Source organism: Cotesia glomerata, linkage group LG10 (assembly GCF_020080835.1).
Source record: "Cotesia glomerata isolate CgM1 linkage group LG10, MPM_Cglom_v2.3, whole genome shotgun sequence".
In the NCBI taxonomy this organism is placed as follows: Eukaryota; Metazoa; Arthropoda; class Insecta; order Hymenoptera; family Braconidae; genus Cotesia; species Cotesia glomerata.
In genome coordinates, this window is record NC_058167.1 from 10277719 (window position 1) to 10295699 (window position 17981).

The window sequence follows — 17981 nt, forward strand, 5'->3', positions numbered from 1 at the left end:
TGGGGTGTCATCCGCGCTGACGGATCTGTCAATTGGTTGTAGCTTTCGGACACCTACCCGTCAAATACTCAAACTAAATCCAGACACAGACACAGACACACATGCTGAATTGTCCCTTGTGAATCTCATCAAATGTCTTTATATTGTATTATATGCTCCGTCGAAGATCCAGAAATGAATTTTTCGTCTGAATGCTTCGTAAGTAAGTCAAACAGCTCGACTCGATTTTTCTAAATTGACATGATACCTGTGTGTGGCTCACATGTGTCGACGTGCTCGGTGATGGCTACTCTAATGGAATAACGCATGTCGTACTGACAAAATGTAAATGGCGCTATCCATCTAAAACCCGACAAAAACCCCGTCGAGCCAACTGTCGACCGGCGATTACGGGATCGATTAAAGCACGAGCTAACGGATAGGACAGAGGACAGAGGACCCAGGCTACCCCCTTCGTTTTCGAGCAAGCCCCGATCTATCATGTCCGACCGGACCGACACGCATTTAATTCCTGTCTCTAGGTCTTTGTATATCGCTCTTTGATAGCGTCGGGTCTACGAAATTTTTCCAAGGACGTGTGAATTCTGAATCACAGATTTGGATTAGAGATAATTCCACTGAATTCCCCGGATTTTGGTTATTTTTTTCCGACAATCGATCTTTCTCCGCATGGAAATATTGTTGGGGTACTACTTTTTCTTTTATGAGGCTTTAAGTCTTTGATATGAATAAGGGGTTTATTTGGGACTAGCTGTCAATCGATGGGCTTGAGTTTGAGTTTCATTGTTTTTTGATGAGACAATTTTTCTTAATTTTGCGTCAGGTTTTATTTTCAATTATTATTTTATAATAATTAATAGTAAAATTATTACGCTTTATTTATTTGAATAAAAATAATAAAAATTGTCTTTTGTTAAAATTTTTAAAAAATATCGATAGAATGTTATTAATTTTAAAAATTGGGCAATTTTAAGACATTTTATTAAAAAGTTTCATTATTATAAAACCTTATTTAGTTTTTTTTTCTTAATTTTAGGATAATTAAAATAAACTGGAATTTATTAATTTATTTTATATTACAATTAATAAATATTAATTCATATAATTGAATTTTTATTTACATTTTAAATTTTTTATTATTAAAAATAACGAATTTATAATTTATAAAACTTAAAAATTTTTTTTAAATTAATAAAATATTGAAAGATTTTCATTAATTAAAAAAAATTAAGAAATTTTACCCACAAATTGTAATATTTTTATAAAGACTATTTTTTTTTTAATTATTTATTTGAATAAAAATAATAAAAATTATTTTTTGTTAAAATTTTAAGAAAATATCGATAAAATGTTGTTAATTTAAAAAATTAACTGAGAAATTAGGCAATTTTAAGACATTTTATTCAAAAATTTCATTATTATAAAAACTTACTTAATTTTTTTTTATTGTACAATAAATAAATATTAATTCAAATAATTGAATTTTTATTTACATTTTAAATGTATAGCAATTAAAAACAACGAATTTATAAATTATAAAACTTCAAATATTTTTTTTTTAAACTAAAAAAATATTGAAAGATTTTTATTAATTAAAAAAATTAAAAAATTTTACCCAAAAATTGAAATATTTTTATAAAAACTAATTTAGTTTTTTTTTATCTTGATAATTAAAAAAATTTATTTTACATTAAATTTAATATCTTTAAAAATTTCATGAAAACTTTAAATTTATTCTCTATTAAAATTAGTAAATGTTAATTAAACTAAATAATTGAATTTGTATTCACATTTTAAATATATTACAATTAAAAACAACGAATTTATAATTTATAAAACTTTAAAATTTTTTTTTAAACTAACAAAATATTGAAAGATTTTTATTAATAAAAAAAATTTGAGAAATTTTACCCAAAAATTGAAATATTTTTATAAAAACTAATTTTTTTTTTTAGCTTGATAATTAAAAAAATTTATTTTACATTATATTTAACATCTTTAAATAAACAAAATTCAATAGATCATTAAACCAAAATGTATAAATTACAAATTAATAATTATTAGTAAAAATTTATTGTTTATTAAAAAAAAAAATTATAAAAGTAGCTTTAAATTTTGACTTTTTCTATAATTTTCTTTGCTAAGTCGATAAGTGAGAAGCTAGGACGACAAAAGGGCAAGAAAGTTATTCTAGATTGAACAAGCATTGATATAATTTAGTAAATTGGTGTAAGCTCGAAATTGGTGGAGACACGCAACCCACCGTATATCCACTGTACAAGTATAATAAAGCCGTATCACGAGAAATAGAGGTACTATGTAGTATACAGTAATATTTAGTGTAACAGGGCCCTGTATCGTGAGAGTGAGATGTTACGCGCGAACGAGCTAAGCCAAAGATTGGTTTAGTCACCGCCGAGGCACGCCGCATCATCGTCTCTGGGTATCACGCGTCACCGCGCAAAACATCACTAGATCTCCCGATATTAACGACCGACATATCATCGCCCGACTAATCTTATCGGGGAAAAATAATAATAAAACCAATAATAGGAATAGCAATTGTTGAATAGTACCAATAAGATGCATAGAAACTGCGTTGAGCTTACTTACGGCCCTCACCCTCCAACCAGTCCCCCTAAAAAATATCCTGCTATATACGCATTATAATAAAACCTAGCCAATCTAGACAGGTGGGTTCGGTACTTTTGTGTTATTCCAGAAATAACACAAAATTTTACCCGTTTTTTTTCAAGTATCTCATGCTTTGTGTAAACAAAGCTTGTTTTTTCAGAAGTTTTATTTTTGTACGTGATACTTGTAAATTTTTTTAGAATTTTTTTTAATAAAATCATTTTAATAAATTATTTAATTATTTAATAAATAATTAAATTATTTAATAAATTATATATTACTAGATAAGAAAATATAAAATTGTCGGCAAAATGCAATTTTAAAATAAAAAATATCACTTCCACTTGATCGCGGTGGTCGCCCTAGGTTTTATTACTAAAATCCGTGACCACTCGAGTACAGAATTCTCTCACTCTCTTCATAGATTCTATATATATAATATATAATAAAAATAATAATGAAAGAGCGAACTAAGGGAAGTGAGTGAGTAAAAAGAAAAAAAAAAAAAAAACGGCAGCTTGTTTTCCATCATTCTTCAAGGCTCTATTCCTACTCTGATCAGAAAGCACACGCGTCGCGGTGACCTAGCTTTATACCACTACTCTGTACTTTTTTGGCAAATCGTGCGGAAACCCACACACGGGCCATTATTTTGCCAGCGTATGGAGCTGACAAATTATATTGATGACTTTTTTTACAATTGTATACATTTTTACGAATAATTTCATTTTTTTTTTTTTCATTATTGAAATTTATTTTTAGATTTTTTATTTATTCAACAGTCAAATAATTAATGAAAATTAAGTTAGTCGAAATGTGAAAATTAAAAAAATTTTTTTAATTAAAAAAAATTAAAATAAATTTTTATTTGTAAAAAACTTGAAAAACTATTAAAAATATATTTTTCAGTTCTAATTTTCTAAATGAAAAAAAAATCAAAAACGTCGGCTACCTTTAGTATTATAAATAATAATTATTATTATTGTTATTATCGATTTTGAATCTTAAATCAAAAATTTGGGCAGTATAAAGAAAATAAATAATAACTAGCAACTTTGCAGTCACTATGTGACTGCCGTGAGTTGTGAATTATAAATAAATAAAATTTTATTAAATAAAGACTTTTGTAAAATTGCACTGTATTTTTTTAACTATTGACGTTTTTAAAGATATAAGCTCGTCCCGATGTTACACTTATCAAGAGCTTTCATTTGAGTACCCACATGCATTATTGATATATTTTTTATATATACATATATATAATATATATAAATATATGAAAAATTGATGTGGGTACTCAAATGAAAGGTCTCGATGAGTGTAACATCGGGATGAGCTTATATCTTTAAAAATGTCAATAGTTCACAAGATACAAGGTCATTTTTTAACTATTGACGTTTTTAAAGATATAAACTCATCCCGATGTTACATTCATTAAGAGCTTTCATTTGAGTACCTACATGCATTATTGATTTATTTCATATATATATATATATACATATATATATATATATATATATATATATATATATATATATATATATATATATATATATATATATATATATATATATATGAAAAATTGATGTGGGTACTCAAATGAAAGGTCTCGATGAGTGTAACATGGGGATGAGTTTATATCTTTAAAATGTCTATAGTTCATAAGATACAAGGTCATTTCTTAATTATTTTTGAAGATATAAGCTCATCCCGATGTTACACTCATCAAGAGGTTTTATTTGAGTACCCACATGCATTGATATATTTTTCATATATACATATATATAATATATATAAATATATGAAAAATTGATGTGGGTACTCAAATGAAAGGTCTCGATGAGTGTAACATCGGGATGAGCTTATATCTTTAAAAATGTCAATAGTTCACAAGATACAAGGTCATTTTTTAACTATTGACGTTTTTAAAGATATAAACTCATCCCGATGTTACATTCATTAAGAGCTTTCATTTGAGTACCTACATGCATTATTGATTTATTTCGTATATATATATATATACATATATATATATATATATATATATATATATATATATATATATATATATATATATATATATATATATGAAAAATTGATGTGGGTACTCAAATGAAAGGTCTCGATGAGTGTAACATGGGGATGAGTTTATATCTTTAAAAATGTCTATAGTTCATAAGACACAAGGTCATTTCTTAATTATTTTTGAAGATATAAGCTCATCCCGATGTTACACTCATCAAGAGGTTTTATTTGAGTACCCACATGCATTTTTGATATATTTTTCATATATACATATATATAATATATATAAATATATGAAAAATTGATGTGGGTACCCAAATGAAAGGTCTCGATGAGTGTAATGTCGGGATGAGTTTATATCTTTAAAAATGTCAATAGTTCACGAGATACAGGGTCATTTCTTAATTATTTATATAAAGATAGAGCATTTTTGAATGCAGCCTAAATACTTATCATAATAAATTGACTATTGGTGAGAATGATATGAAACCATGAAAAGACACAACTCCAGGTCAAGACTTTTCCAACGATACCAAATTTAACCATAAAAACCCATTTTATCATATAAATACACTGGCCACAAAATTTCGCTTATTCTCTTAATAATTTTCTTATTATTTTTTTCATTAATTTAACATAAATATATTCAATTAAAATATAAAAAGTTTTGAATTAAAATAAAAATTATTATTATTAAAAATAACTAGTAAAAAATTCCGGGACGCAACAATCGTATCCCGTAGTTCTTTTATAACCGCGATTATTATTTTTTTATATAAAGCACTTTACACCCGATCCGAATTGAAGTGAGGTGTGAGCTGACGGTCAATCGTCGGAAGTGATTGTCACAATGCAGATATTACGCGGTAGCTGAAAAATAAAATTTAAACACTTATTTGTTGCAGAGCTATTTCTCGCTCTTTAAAGCTTCCTTTCACTCCCAAATAATATAAAATCCTTCTGGTTATTTAAATCAATCGCTAAGTGAGCACAGTAGCCCCAAAGGACAAAACGAAGCTTCTCAAGGCGTAGGGTTACGCAGAGCCTCGACCTCCAAACCCCAAATTTCCTTATTTAAATTCACAATAATAATTATTATTATTATTTAAATGGAAGAAAGAATTACAAGTGAGTTTATTTATGCGGAGAAAGTACTATTGACAGGAAACAAGTGACAATCAGACCCGAGGGATCTTTTATTGTCATACCTCGTCACGCGTTGACGAGCCGTGGCCACTTTTTACATTTCACTTACTAAATATTTCAAATCCCTTGCGGTCATCTGGTCAATCATTCCAAAAAAAAAAAAAAATATTTCATTTACCTCCGAATTAAATAGAGCAGCACATACTTTATTTACTATTAAACTTTTCAATTTCCCACATTGATTATCTCACTAATATTTATCGATCCAACAATGCAATATTTGATTAAATAATAAACTCGAATAATATTCCAAAAAAAATTACAATAATAATACCAATAAATTTTTTCAGTAAATTAGCCTAATAAATTCAGGTATCAATTATTGCTAGCGATCAAAAATTATATTCCTTATTGTATTCGCTATGAAACAGGTCGACAATCATACCAATAATGATAATAATAATAATAGTTACAAATCCCAAAAAAAAGGCTACAAAACGGTCTCTATTGGATACAAAATAAAACGAGTAGCCCTTTCTCACCATCAACTTTTTACATTTTATCTGCTCATATTTTGATTGACAGTTGCACCAGCCGTATGTAAATACAGATATGATACACCATTGTCAGTAAATATACACATTGTCATATGTATATTATGACATTTGTATTCCAAGTCGAGCGTATGGTGTGTTGAGTCAAGGTACAAGTTTTTGAGTCAACCCTTTTTTTTCAACCTCAGAGCAAGCTCAAGCTACTGCAAAAAATTCTCCTGAAAATTGCGGAGAAATAATTTTTGTTGACTTCCAAATTTTGGAGAAAATTATAAAGCTTTATGTTACCCCTTGAGGACATACGGGGTCCAGTGGACAGTTCTAATTCGTTTCCTATGGGATGTATTGACTTATAATTGGCATCAAATTTTAATATAACATTCCCTTCAATTATGTTGATAGTTATTTTTAATTTCTAATAATTTAAAAATACTGAAAAATCATTTAGAAAAAAAAAACTTACGAAATTGAACTTTTTTTTAGAAAAATTTTGATTTTTACGATATCAAAAAAAACCGACGGTATTTTATTTGGAAAACAATATATTTTAATTAAAAAAATCAAAATTTAATAAAGTTTTAAAAAAATACACAGAAAAAAGGTTTACTTGAGCCAAGAAAATATTTTTCTTCCTAATTATTTTCTTGAGCGACAAAAAAATTTTTTTTTGACACAAAAAATTTCACTTATTCCAACAAAATTAATTATCTTGCTTTAAAAAATACATATCTTGATCCAAGAAAATTTATTTAAGGGGTTAGGGGTAGTCAGAGACACGAAAAAATGAGAATTTTCAGTAATTTTTTTTTGCTATTAAATCATGTTATTTTACAAAAGTAATAATATGGCATTATTACACAATGTTTTAACTTGAAGTCACGAAAATTTGGAAAAAAAAAATTTATAATTTCCAAAGTTATAGCTGTTTGTGTTGACCCAGTTCCAAAAAAAGGTCCTTGCGGTGACTATCATCGCAAGTCCTTGGAGATTCATCAAAAATCAATCGGATGAAAAAAATTACACGGAGAAAAAAATTTTGCTATAGGAACTCTATAGTAGTTAGTTAGTTGTAAAAAGTTCCAGTAGGTTAACGTTTTCTTATGGTAACAATACCGTTTGGCTCCTGCAACTCTACATCGTTGAGCTCTGAGAGCTAAACGTTATTTACCTCTCACAACTCTACAGGATCGTTCTGAGACTATAACAAATTTTTGGCAGTCTGATTAATAATTTTTTTTACGATTTAGCAATGATAATTTAATAAATAAATGCGACAGAACGAATTTATGTTGCCAACAATAATTGTATATGACAAATAAGAATAGTATTATAATAGAAATAAAATAATAATAGAACTTATATTACAAATAAAAATTATTTGTAAAATAAAAATATGGTCGTCACAAAATTATCTTATTTTCTTGATTATATTAATAAATATTGGACATAAAATCATTACCGTATATGCACAAGAAAAGATAAATAAACGAAAACAAATTTTATTTTGTGTTAAATGGGGTCTTTTGAATGTATTCCGATAACTTATTACTTATCACAATATATTCAACTAATAAATTTAATTAACAGTCACTGCAAATGAACCTTGAAAAACCACAAATACAAAACTGTTCTAAAGAAATCCAATTTGACAAAAAAAAACCTATTTCCTTAAATAAATAAACTGGAAACTTAATTGTTCTCATATATTTTTAATAATATGGATGAGTAACAAAATAATTTTGTTTGTCATTTTAGAAGGTTATGTAATATGTCAGCACACTCCACTAATGCGCAACGTAGAGCGCTCCCAACTATACCGTTTAGCTCTAAGAACAATCCCGTAGAGCTCTGAGAGCTCAACAACATTGAGTTATCAGAACTAAATAACATTTTGTTACTGTAACTCTACAACGAACAGTAAACTGTGTATAGTTGTGGTAACTCTACAGTTAGGTTACCAAAACGAAACTTTTTTTTCCGTGTAGTTTTATAAATAGATTATCTTGGGCCTGATCGAAGCTTTTTTTTTTCAAAAATTAACAAAATGGCGGCCTCAGGAAATTTTTTTCTAGATTTTCGGGAAAAAATCAACAGTTAATTGGTCATAAATAATCGAAATTTTTGAAAAAAAAAAAAATCCTTCGATCAGGCCCGAGTTTATTATGTATTCTAAAAGCTGTATGAATTTCATTAAAATCTATCGAGCGGTTTTCGAGTTACAGTTGTCACCAGTTCAAGAAACATAGTTTTGAGAAAAACGCATTTAAAGTTTCGCATTAGATTTATGTACAGTAATACGCTCTTTGTTATTTGTCGAATAACTCGAAAAGTAATTATCGGATTAACTTCAAATTTTCAGAGAATATTTTTAAGATATTATACTTAGAGAAAATGCAAAAAAAAATCGATTTTTTGAAAATCCTGACTACCCCTAACCCCTTAAGTCAAGGAAATTTTGTTTTGAGAAAATTCAGCTTCTTGCTTCAAAAAATTTAGTTCTTGATAGAAGTAAATTTTCTTGTCTTGAGAAAATTTCTCTCTTGCTCCAAAAAATTAAATATAAAGATAGAAGTAAATTTTAATTAATATTTTTAAGTTAATAATTAATTTAATTTAATAAAATTAATAATTTTTATTGATTAACATGTCAAATGAGAAGATCAAATAATATTGAATCATTTTTTGTCATTCAATATGTATAATTGCACGCTAAAATAATATAAAATCGGTATCAAATATTCAAGAGAAAAATTTTCTCAAAGTAAGAAAATTTTTTTCTTAGCTGAAGTAGGTGGCGCTACTTTCTTAAAGTATCTAAAAATCTTGATCAAATATAAAAATTTATTGTATCAAGTATTTATGATAATTTGAATCAAGAAAAATTACTTCACCAAGAATAGAATTTTAAGAGAAAAATTTTTACTTCAACACAACTTCGGTCTTCCTTCAGACACTCGAAAATTTTCTCGAGCCAAGAATTTTGTTCTCCAGTAAAGAAATTTTTCTTTCTATGTAAATTTATTCTGAAGTTTGAAGTTACGAATTTCTGTCAGTCGCTTAAAATAAGAATAAGACACTTAAAAATACAAAATAATATAGAAAGTTTTAGTTTTTTTGTTATAAAACTCTTTTATTATAATTATTACAATAAAAAAATAGAAATATCTTCAAGAATATCAATGAAATCAATCGTAAATGAAACTGTCTCATTTATAAATCTCCTTCTAAATTTAAAATTGCCTCAAAGTTCGCCTGAGGTCCACTGGACCCTGTGTGTCCTCAACGAAATAATAATTTGGAGACCAATAATGAGGTGTAAAAATTTGGACCTGATCAACAGAGTGAATAAAGTCCGGGCGCTGATAATTGCAAGGTATATTCCGTTGAAGGAAAATCCGTGGGGAAAACAAGGACAGACAGATGTCTAGATGTTTGATCCCTCTTGAACGCACGTGTTGTGACCCTCGGATATTCAGTACGTCATCTGGGTTCTTAGTTAACTTCTTTCGAGGCGAAACTTTCGGCATTATGTCCCTGGACCAGAGCTGTGAACTGTAGTGTCAGACTTTGAGAAGTTGAAGAAAGGGCGAATGTGTAGGAAGCCGTTCCGGGTCCCAATCTCAGCTCCAGCTAGGCAACAACGCCAAACACCTCGCTCACAATCTCTGACATTTAATTGAATTTGTTCGTAACTCATAACAAGAAGTCTTCCAACTGCCGAGGTTATAATTTACGGGAAACAATAACTGCTGCCTTTGATGTTTCCTTCGATTGTCTTGGTTGTATCGATTCTGGTGAATATAAAACCGTAGACCCTAACGACTATTCTTTTATAAATTACTAATTTGCTGTTGTTCTACACCCAAAGATGAATCGTTCTTTTCTTTTGGGATTGGTTAGTCTGAGCTAAGTTGGCTTCAATTTGTTTTTGAACCTTTAAATTTACAATTGAGGTCAATTAGTTCATTTTTATTGTCCAAAATTTAGTTAGTTTTGCTTTTTATTGACAATTTCAAAACTTTCTGATCATTTAGACATTAAAAAAAATTATTATTCTATTGTTCGACCAAAATTGGGTTCAAAATATCAATTTTTTGACTTTGAAGCCTTTAAAAGTCTTCAATAAGTTCAAAAATTTATTTTTTGACCTCAAAACTTATCAATTATTAACAATTTCAATTTTTTTTGACTATTCAAACATTCAAAAATTATTATTCTATTGTTTGTTCAAAATTGGCTTCAAAATATCAATTTTTTTACTTTGAAGCCTTTAAAAGTCTTCAATAAGTTCAAAAATTTATTTTTGACCTCAAAACTTATCAGTTATTAATAATTTCAAATTTTTTTGAACATTTAAACATTCAAAAAAATTATTATCCTCTTTTTCAAGTAAAATTGTGTTCTAAATATCAATTTATAGTCTGAGTTCTTCAAAAGTCGTTATTAAGTTAATAATTTTGATTTTTGGCCTGAAAAAATTAATTTTCAATATTTTTAAAATTTTTTAATCATTTCAACATTAAAAAAAGATTATTATTCTATTTTTGACTAACATAACTGTCGAAACATCAATTTTTCTACTATAAATTATTCAAAAGTCATTATCAAGTTCAAAAATTTATTTTTTCACCTCAAAACTTATCAATTATTAACAATTTCAAATTTTTTCAACTATTCAAACATTCAAAAAAATTATTATTCTCTTTTTCAAGTAAAATTATGTTCTAAATATCAATTTACACAGTCTGAGTACTTTAAAAATCATTAGTAAGTTAATAATTTTTATTTTGAGCTCAAAATATTAATTTTGAATATTTTAAAAATTTTTCAATTATTTAGACTACAAAAAAGCTTATTTTTCTATTTTTGACTGACAATATGATCAAAACATCAATTTTCCTACTATAAATTCTCCAAAAAACATTATCAAGTTCAAAAATTTGTTTTTCTGTCTTAAAACTTATTTTATCTTAATAATTCCAAATTTTTTGATCATTCAGCACTGATTATTTCATTTTTCAGCAAAAATTGTATTTAAAATTAATTTTTCCAGCCTGAGTTCTTCAAAAGTAATCAAAATTTCTATTTTTGGTCTCAAAACTTGAAAATCAAATATTACAAACATTTTCTTCCAAATCTTCAACTTAAGCCCAAAATTTGGATGTTTCTCCAAAAAAATCCCAACTCCGAGGAACTTTACTTGAAAAAATGAAAAAACTAACTAAACCATAACTAAGTCCAAAGCAAATATTAATTATTATTAGTTAGTAATTAAATATCTGGTATGAATAGCCTTAGCTAAACTAAACTGGATACACATCAGACGCACAATGACCAACCTAATCTGTTCTGTGAGTAGCCGGAGTTTGAGTCTGGGACGTCCAGGGTAAACAAGCCCGGACTATAGCCCGCCCGAGGGGATGGACCTCGGCTGTAGTTTTGAATAAATAATCGGGCATTGCTTAGCAGCTAAAATTTACCCTACCACAAATTTAACCTAGAATTATATTCTATTGGACATGTTGGAACAAAAGTTTTCACCAAGAACATCAAAAACACAGTCGAGTGAGTTTGGGGTTACAAGCTCATTAATCTCGGAAAATAGATTGTCATAATCGTGGAAAAAGTAGTGTCAACTACATACATATAATAACTAGAGCCAATAGACGTGGAGCACGCGACCGAGCAGAGCAGAGAGCAGGGCACGAAATTATTGGCAAATTTTCTGGTAAATAGCCGTCTAATGATGGATCATCAAGGGCTGCTCTTGACGCGATAGATATATAATAATTTATACGGTATCTGCGAGGGTAGCTTCCCTCCTATCATACAAAATTATCCAGGAGTTAACGTAGCAAGCGAGGGTGGCATCTGCTCCGAGTTAGACACGGGTCGCAGGCCACTGTTTCATCATATTTGATGATATACCCATTCTTATATTATATTATTTTGTATCAAGAGTCAAGTGGGTCAAAGTACCTACGTTTATTATTTCATATATTTTTCCTTTTATGTACGGCCTTTTTTTCTATCTACATGATAAATATCTTTTTCTCTTTCATTTGCTTCGTAATTCGTAATAGATATTTTACCCTCCCCCGAATTTATTTTTCAATTTATATTAAATTATTGTTGTTGTACTACTGATAAATCGTAATTTGATATTCAACCGTATCAAATAGTTTGAAAAATACTCTCTGGAATTTTTCTGGAACAATATGTTAATATATTACTCGAGAAAATTTAATCAGTTAAATTTTTTCAGTGGAAATTTTTTAATTATAAATCAATTTTTATTAAATTATAATTTTTTTTAATATTTACTGCTTGTTTTTTTTTTACTAAAATTATGGAAAAATTTTGAGTAATAATTATCAATTTCTTTCTTATTTATTAATATATTTCAAGCTTCATTTTTTTTTTTTAAGGAATTAAAAATTTTCAATTACTAATCTTAATTTTTATTAATTATAACTAGCAACCTTGCAGTCACTATGTGACTGCTGTGACTTGTGAACTATAAATAAATAGAATTTTGCTTTAATAAATAATGACATGTTAAATTGCACTGTATTTTCTTAGCTATTGACTTTTTTAAAGATATAAGCACATCCCGATGTTACACTCATCAAGAGCTTTCATTTGAGTACCCACATGCATTTGTGATATATTTTTCATATATACATATATAGATAATATATATTTTAAAGATATAAGCTCATCCCGATGTTACACTCATCGAGACCTTTTATTTGAGTACCCACATGCATTTTAATATATTTTTCATATATACATTAGGGTGGCCCAAAGAAACCGACTATTTTTTTTTTTTTGAGTCTCGAGTGAAAAAATGTTAGTTTTTGATGTTTTAAGAACCCTATCCAAAAGACAGTTCAAAAAAAAATTTTTAATAGGTCATTCCAAATTTTTTAAAATTTCAAAAATCGTCAAAAATCGAACTTTTTTTTAAAATTTTTTTTCTCGTTACGGTATAATTTTATAGACCAAAAAAAAATAATTTTCTGAAAATTTCAGTTCAAAATTAAAATTTTAAAAGGTTGCTCATAATTTTTTTCAATTTATTAGTGCATTAATTTAGATTTTTTCGAGCGACCTTTTACTATTCAAATTAAAATTCCATGCATTTTTTTTTTTTTATTTAGTACCATAATCGATAAAAATACATCACAAGATGAACTAAAAATCAAGCACAACATAGAAAATATAATTTTTTTTTAATTTAATAATTTTATTTAATCAACTGCCAGGCGTGGATTCGAATCCCAACAGTTAAAATCAGCGATATGACTAATTAAAGAAAAAAAAAAAATTATGAGCGACCTTTCGAAATTTAAATTTTGAACTGAAATTTTCAGAAACTTATTTTTTTTTGGTCTATAAAATTATACTGTAACGAGAAAAAAAAAATTAAAAAAAAAAATTCGATTTTTGACGATTTTTGAAATTTTAAAAAATTTGGAGTGACCTCTTAAAAATTTTTTTTTGAGCTGTCCTTTGGTGAGGGCTCTTAAAACATCAAAAACTAACATTTTTTCACTCGAGACTAAGAAAAAAAAAATAGTCGGTTTTTTTGGGCCACCTTAATATACATATGTATAATATATATAAATATATGAAAAATTGATGTGGGTACTCAAATGAAAGGTCTTGATGAGTGTAACATCGGGATGAGCGTATATCTTTAAAAATGTCAATAGTTCACAATATACAATGTCATTTCTTAATTATTGACATTTTTTAAGATATAAACTCATTTTGATGTTATACTCATCAGGACCTTTCATTTAAGTACCCACATGGCATTTTTTATATATTTTATATATATGGTATTTGTGAAATATAGAAATATATATAAATATATGAAAAATCGATGTGGGTACTTAAATGAAAGGTCTTGATGAGTGTAACATCGGGATGAGCTTACATCTTTAAAAATGTCAGTAGTTCACAAGATACAAGGTCATTTCTTAATTATATATCTAGAGCTAGAGCAATTTTGAATGCAGCCTAAATACTTATCATTATAAATTGACTATTCAATTTAATTACTAAATTGTAATTTTTTTTTACTGTAAAAAAACTTACAATTTAATAAAATAACACTTATAATTAAACTATCTGATAAAAAAAAATTAACAAATTAAATTTCAGATTCCAAAAAAACAGTAAATATTAATAAATCAAAAATTTCCAAGTAATTAATCAATATAATTTCCAATAAAAATATTTCCCCTCTCCTAAAATTAATAATAATAACCAAGCAGAGAGCGTCAAGATTCAAGATCCAATTAGCAGCTCTGTGGCTTTACTTGTGCTGTGAGGAGCCATAAGACTTAATACCACTCAGAAGTTCTCTATTCGTCAATTACTCTAGTTCCCCAAAATATCCACATCGCAAGGTAGCGCATAATATACATACATACAAACATAAATTGCTGCAGTTCGTGTAGATAGCTCCCAGATTGTCGGATTTAATTAAGTCCCGGCTCGGAGGATTAATCACCATTAAGCAAAGATGTCACTTGGCTCAGAGCCCGTTAAGCTGCATAATTAAAGCTTTTATCAGCAACTGGATGCCAAAGAAGAGAGAAGAAAAAAAATAAAAATTTATATGTGTAGCAAAGTATCAATCGCGCTTTTCAATCGCTGTCAACGCCACGGATGAGAGTACACGCTGTGAGCGCTAAAAGCATTTTTACGTAACGCGTTTCAGCTCTCCCGTTTTATGTTTTTATCAAGTACGGTATAATAGTTACACTTTCTAACTATCAATATCAATATCAATATATCCACACGGAGAAAATTAAATGATAGAGGTTATCATACTTAATTTGTAGCTCCAATCATCTAGGATGATTAAAACATTTTTCAATGCAAAGACGGTTAGTGTTATTATTTTTTTATGATAACAGTTACCATTTTTTATAGTAACAGTTACAATCAGGATGATAACAGTCACTATCAGGATGATAATATTTACTATCAAGGATAGTAATTAATATTATTGAATTTTATGAAAAAATTGATCGAAAATTCAAAAATTTTTAAGTACATGGAAAGAAAATTGTAGGCACTTTTCCCATTCATCACGGAAATAGTTCTCATAATCATATAGAAATTTTTCCTATACTATATGTTTACTATCACTACAAAGGTATTTTGACTTGAATTTGTGTTTTTTCAAGGTTTTATATCATTCTCAGCGATAGTCAATTTATTATAATAAGTATTTAGTCTGCATTCAAAAATGTTCTATCTCTAGATACATAATTAATAAATGACCTTGTATCTTGTGAACCATTGACATTTTTAAAGATATAAGCTTATCCCGATGTTATGTTCATCAAGACCTTTCATTTGAGTACCCACATCAATTTTTCATATATTTATATATATTATATATATTTCACAAATACCATATATATATAATATATAAAAAATTCCATGTGGGTACTTAAATGAAAGGTCTCGATGAGTATACCATCAAAATGAGTTTATATCTTTAAAAATGTCAATAGTTAAGAAAGTACAGTACAATTTAACAAAAGTCATTTTTTAATAAAGCAAAATTTTATTTATTTTCTAGTTTACAAGCCACGGCTCCTATAAATTATGGAAACAATTCCTGCGAATATACACGGAAAAAAGTAAACTATAATAAATAACAGTCGATTTATAATAAGTAATTATCAACTGCTAAAAATTACCATTTCAAACAGTAAAATCGTGATTTTACTGTTCACTTTATAATATTTACTATTTAAACGTTACAATTTACTCTTTACATGGAAGAAACTACTATTTCAAACAGTAATATTCGCTATGTAAATGTCTAAAATGTTAAAGTATAATAATTAAGAATTCAGACTTTGATATTTATCATTTCGTACCTAAAAAATGATCTTATGATATGTAAAAAGTATAAAATAAAGTTAATAAATTTCTAATACAAGCAACGTCAATATTTACTAAGTAAAATGGTAAATTTTAAACGCAACGCTAAAAATCAAACTGTAATTATTGATTTGCTTGGACTGGTAAAATGTATATTTTAAAAGTATAATTTTTACTGTTTCAAATGTTAAATTCTCCCAGAGTGAGACCCCCTTCTCTTTCATCTGAGTTCCCCTTCTCCTCATAATATGGACTATATATTGAAATGGCAATTTTTACAGTTTGAAACTGCATGGAGAAAAAAATTTTGCTATAGGAACTCTATAGTAGTTAGTTAGTTGTAAAAAGTTCCAGTAGGTTAACGTTTTCTTATGGTAACAATACCGTTTGGCTCCTGCAACTCTACATCGTTGAGCTCTGAGAGCTAAACGTTATTTACCTCTCACAACTCTACAGGATCGTTCTGAGACTATAACAAATTTTTGGCAGTCTGATTAATAATTTTTTTTACGATTTAGCAATGATAATTTGATAAATAAATGCGACAGAACGAATTTATATTGCCAACAATAATTGTATATGACAAATAAGAATAGTATTATAATAGAAATAAAATAATAATAGAACTTATATTACAAATAAAAATTATTTGTAAAATAAAAATATGGTCGTCACAAAATTATCTTATTTTCTTGATTATAATAATAAATATTGGACATAAAATCACTACCGTATATGCACAAGAAAAGATAAATAAACGAAAACAAATTTTATTTTATGTTAAATGGGGTCTTTTGATTGAATTCCGATAACTAATTACTTATCACAATATATTCAACTAATAAATTTAATTAACAGTCACTGCAAATGAACCTTGAAAAACCACAAATACAAAACTGTTCTGACGAAATTCAATTTGACAAAAAAAAAACCTATTTCCTTTAATAAATAAACTGGAAATTTAATTGTCCTCATATATTTTTAATAATATGGATGAGTAACAAAATAATTCTGTTTGTCATTTTAGAAGGTTATGAAATATGTCAGCGCACTCCATTACTTCGCAACGTAGGGCGCTCCCAACTATACCGTTTGGCTCTGAAAACAATCCCGTAGAGCTCTGAGAGCTCTACAACATTGAGTTATCAGAACTAAATAACATTATGTTACTGTAACTCTACAACGAATAGTAAACTGTGTATAGTTGTGGTAACTCTACAGTTAGGTTACCAGAACGAAATTTTTTTTTCCGTGTGTAATTTTTTAAGATGAAAGAGTCGTTATTTACTTTAGTGACAGCTACTAATCACTTATTTTGGATATTAAATTATAAATTGTGGCTTTTATACTTTCTACATTAAGTTCTGTAATATTTATATTTTTGCCACCCCGATGTCCGCTTTACTGTTTGAAACTATAAAAGTTAACCGTAATCCGAGTGAATATTACAGTTTACTTTTTTCCGTATAATCATAGTAATCGTTTCTACAATCAGTATAGGAAATAATCCCATAAATTCATAGGAATAATACCTATATTTTTCTTTCAATATATAGTCACGTTTATGACCGTGGTTTTTAAACGCTGATGTTTAAATTCTACTTAATATACCTTAGATAGTAGCTGTTATAATTCCTGATGGTAACTGTTACCATCATAAATTATAAATATAACCATTCAGGATAATAATAGTAATTATCTCTAGTT

The 17981-nt window shown here is 27.6% G+C and overlaps 1 protein-coding gene across 5 annotated transcripts in view; it reads left to right on the forward strand.

The window, feature by feature from the left end:
- LOC123272549 (histone-lysine N-methyltransferase MECOM-like) overlaps nucleotides 1–17981 on the forward strand; it is a 149364-nt gene that overhangs the window by 94532 nt on the left and 36851 nt on the right. The window lies entirely within an intron of this gene.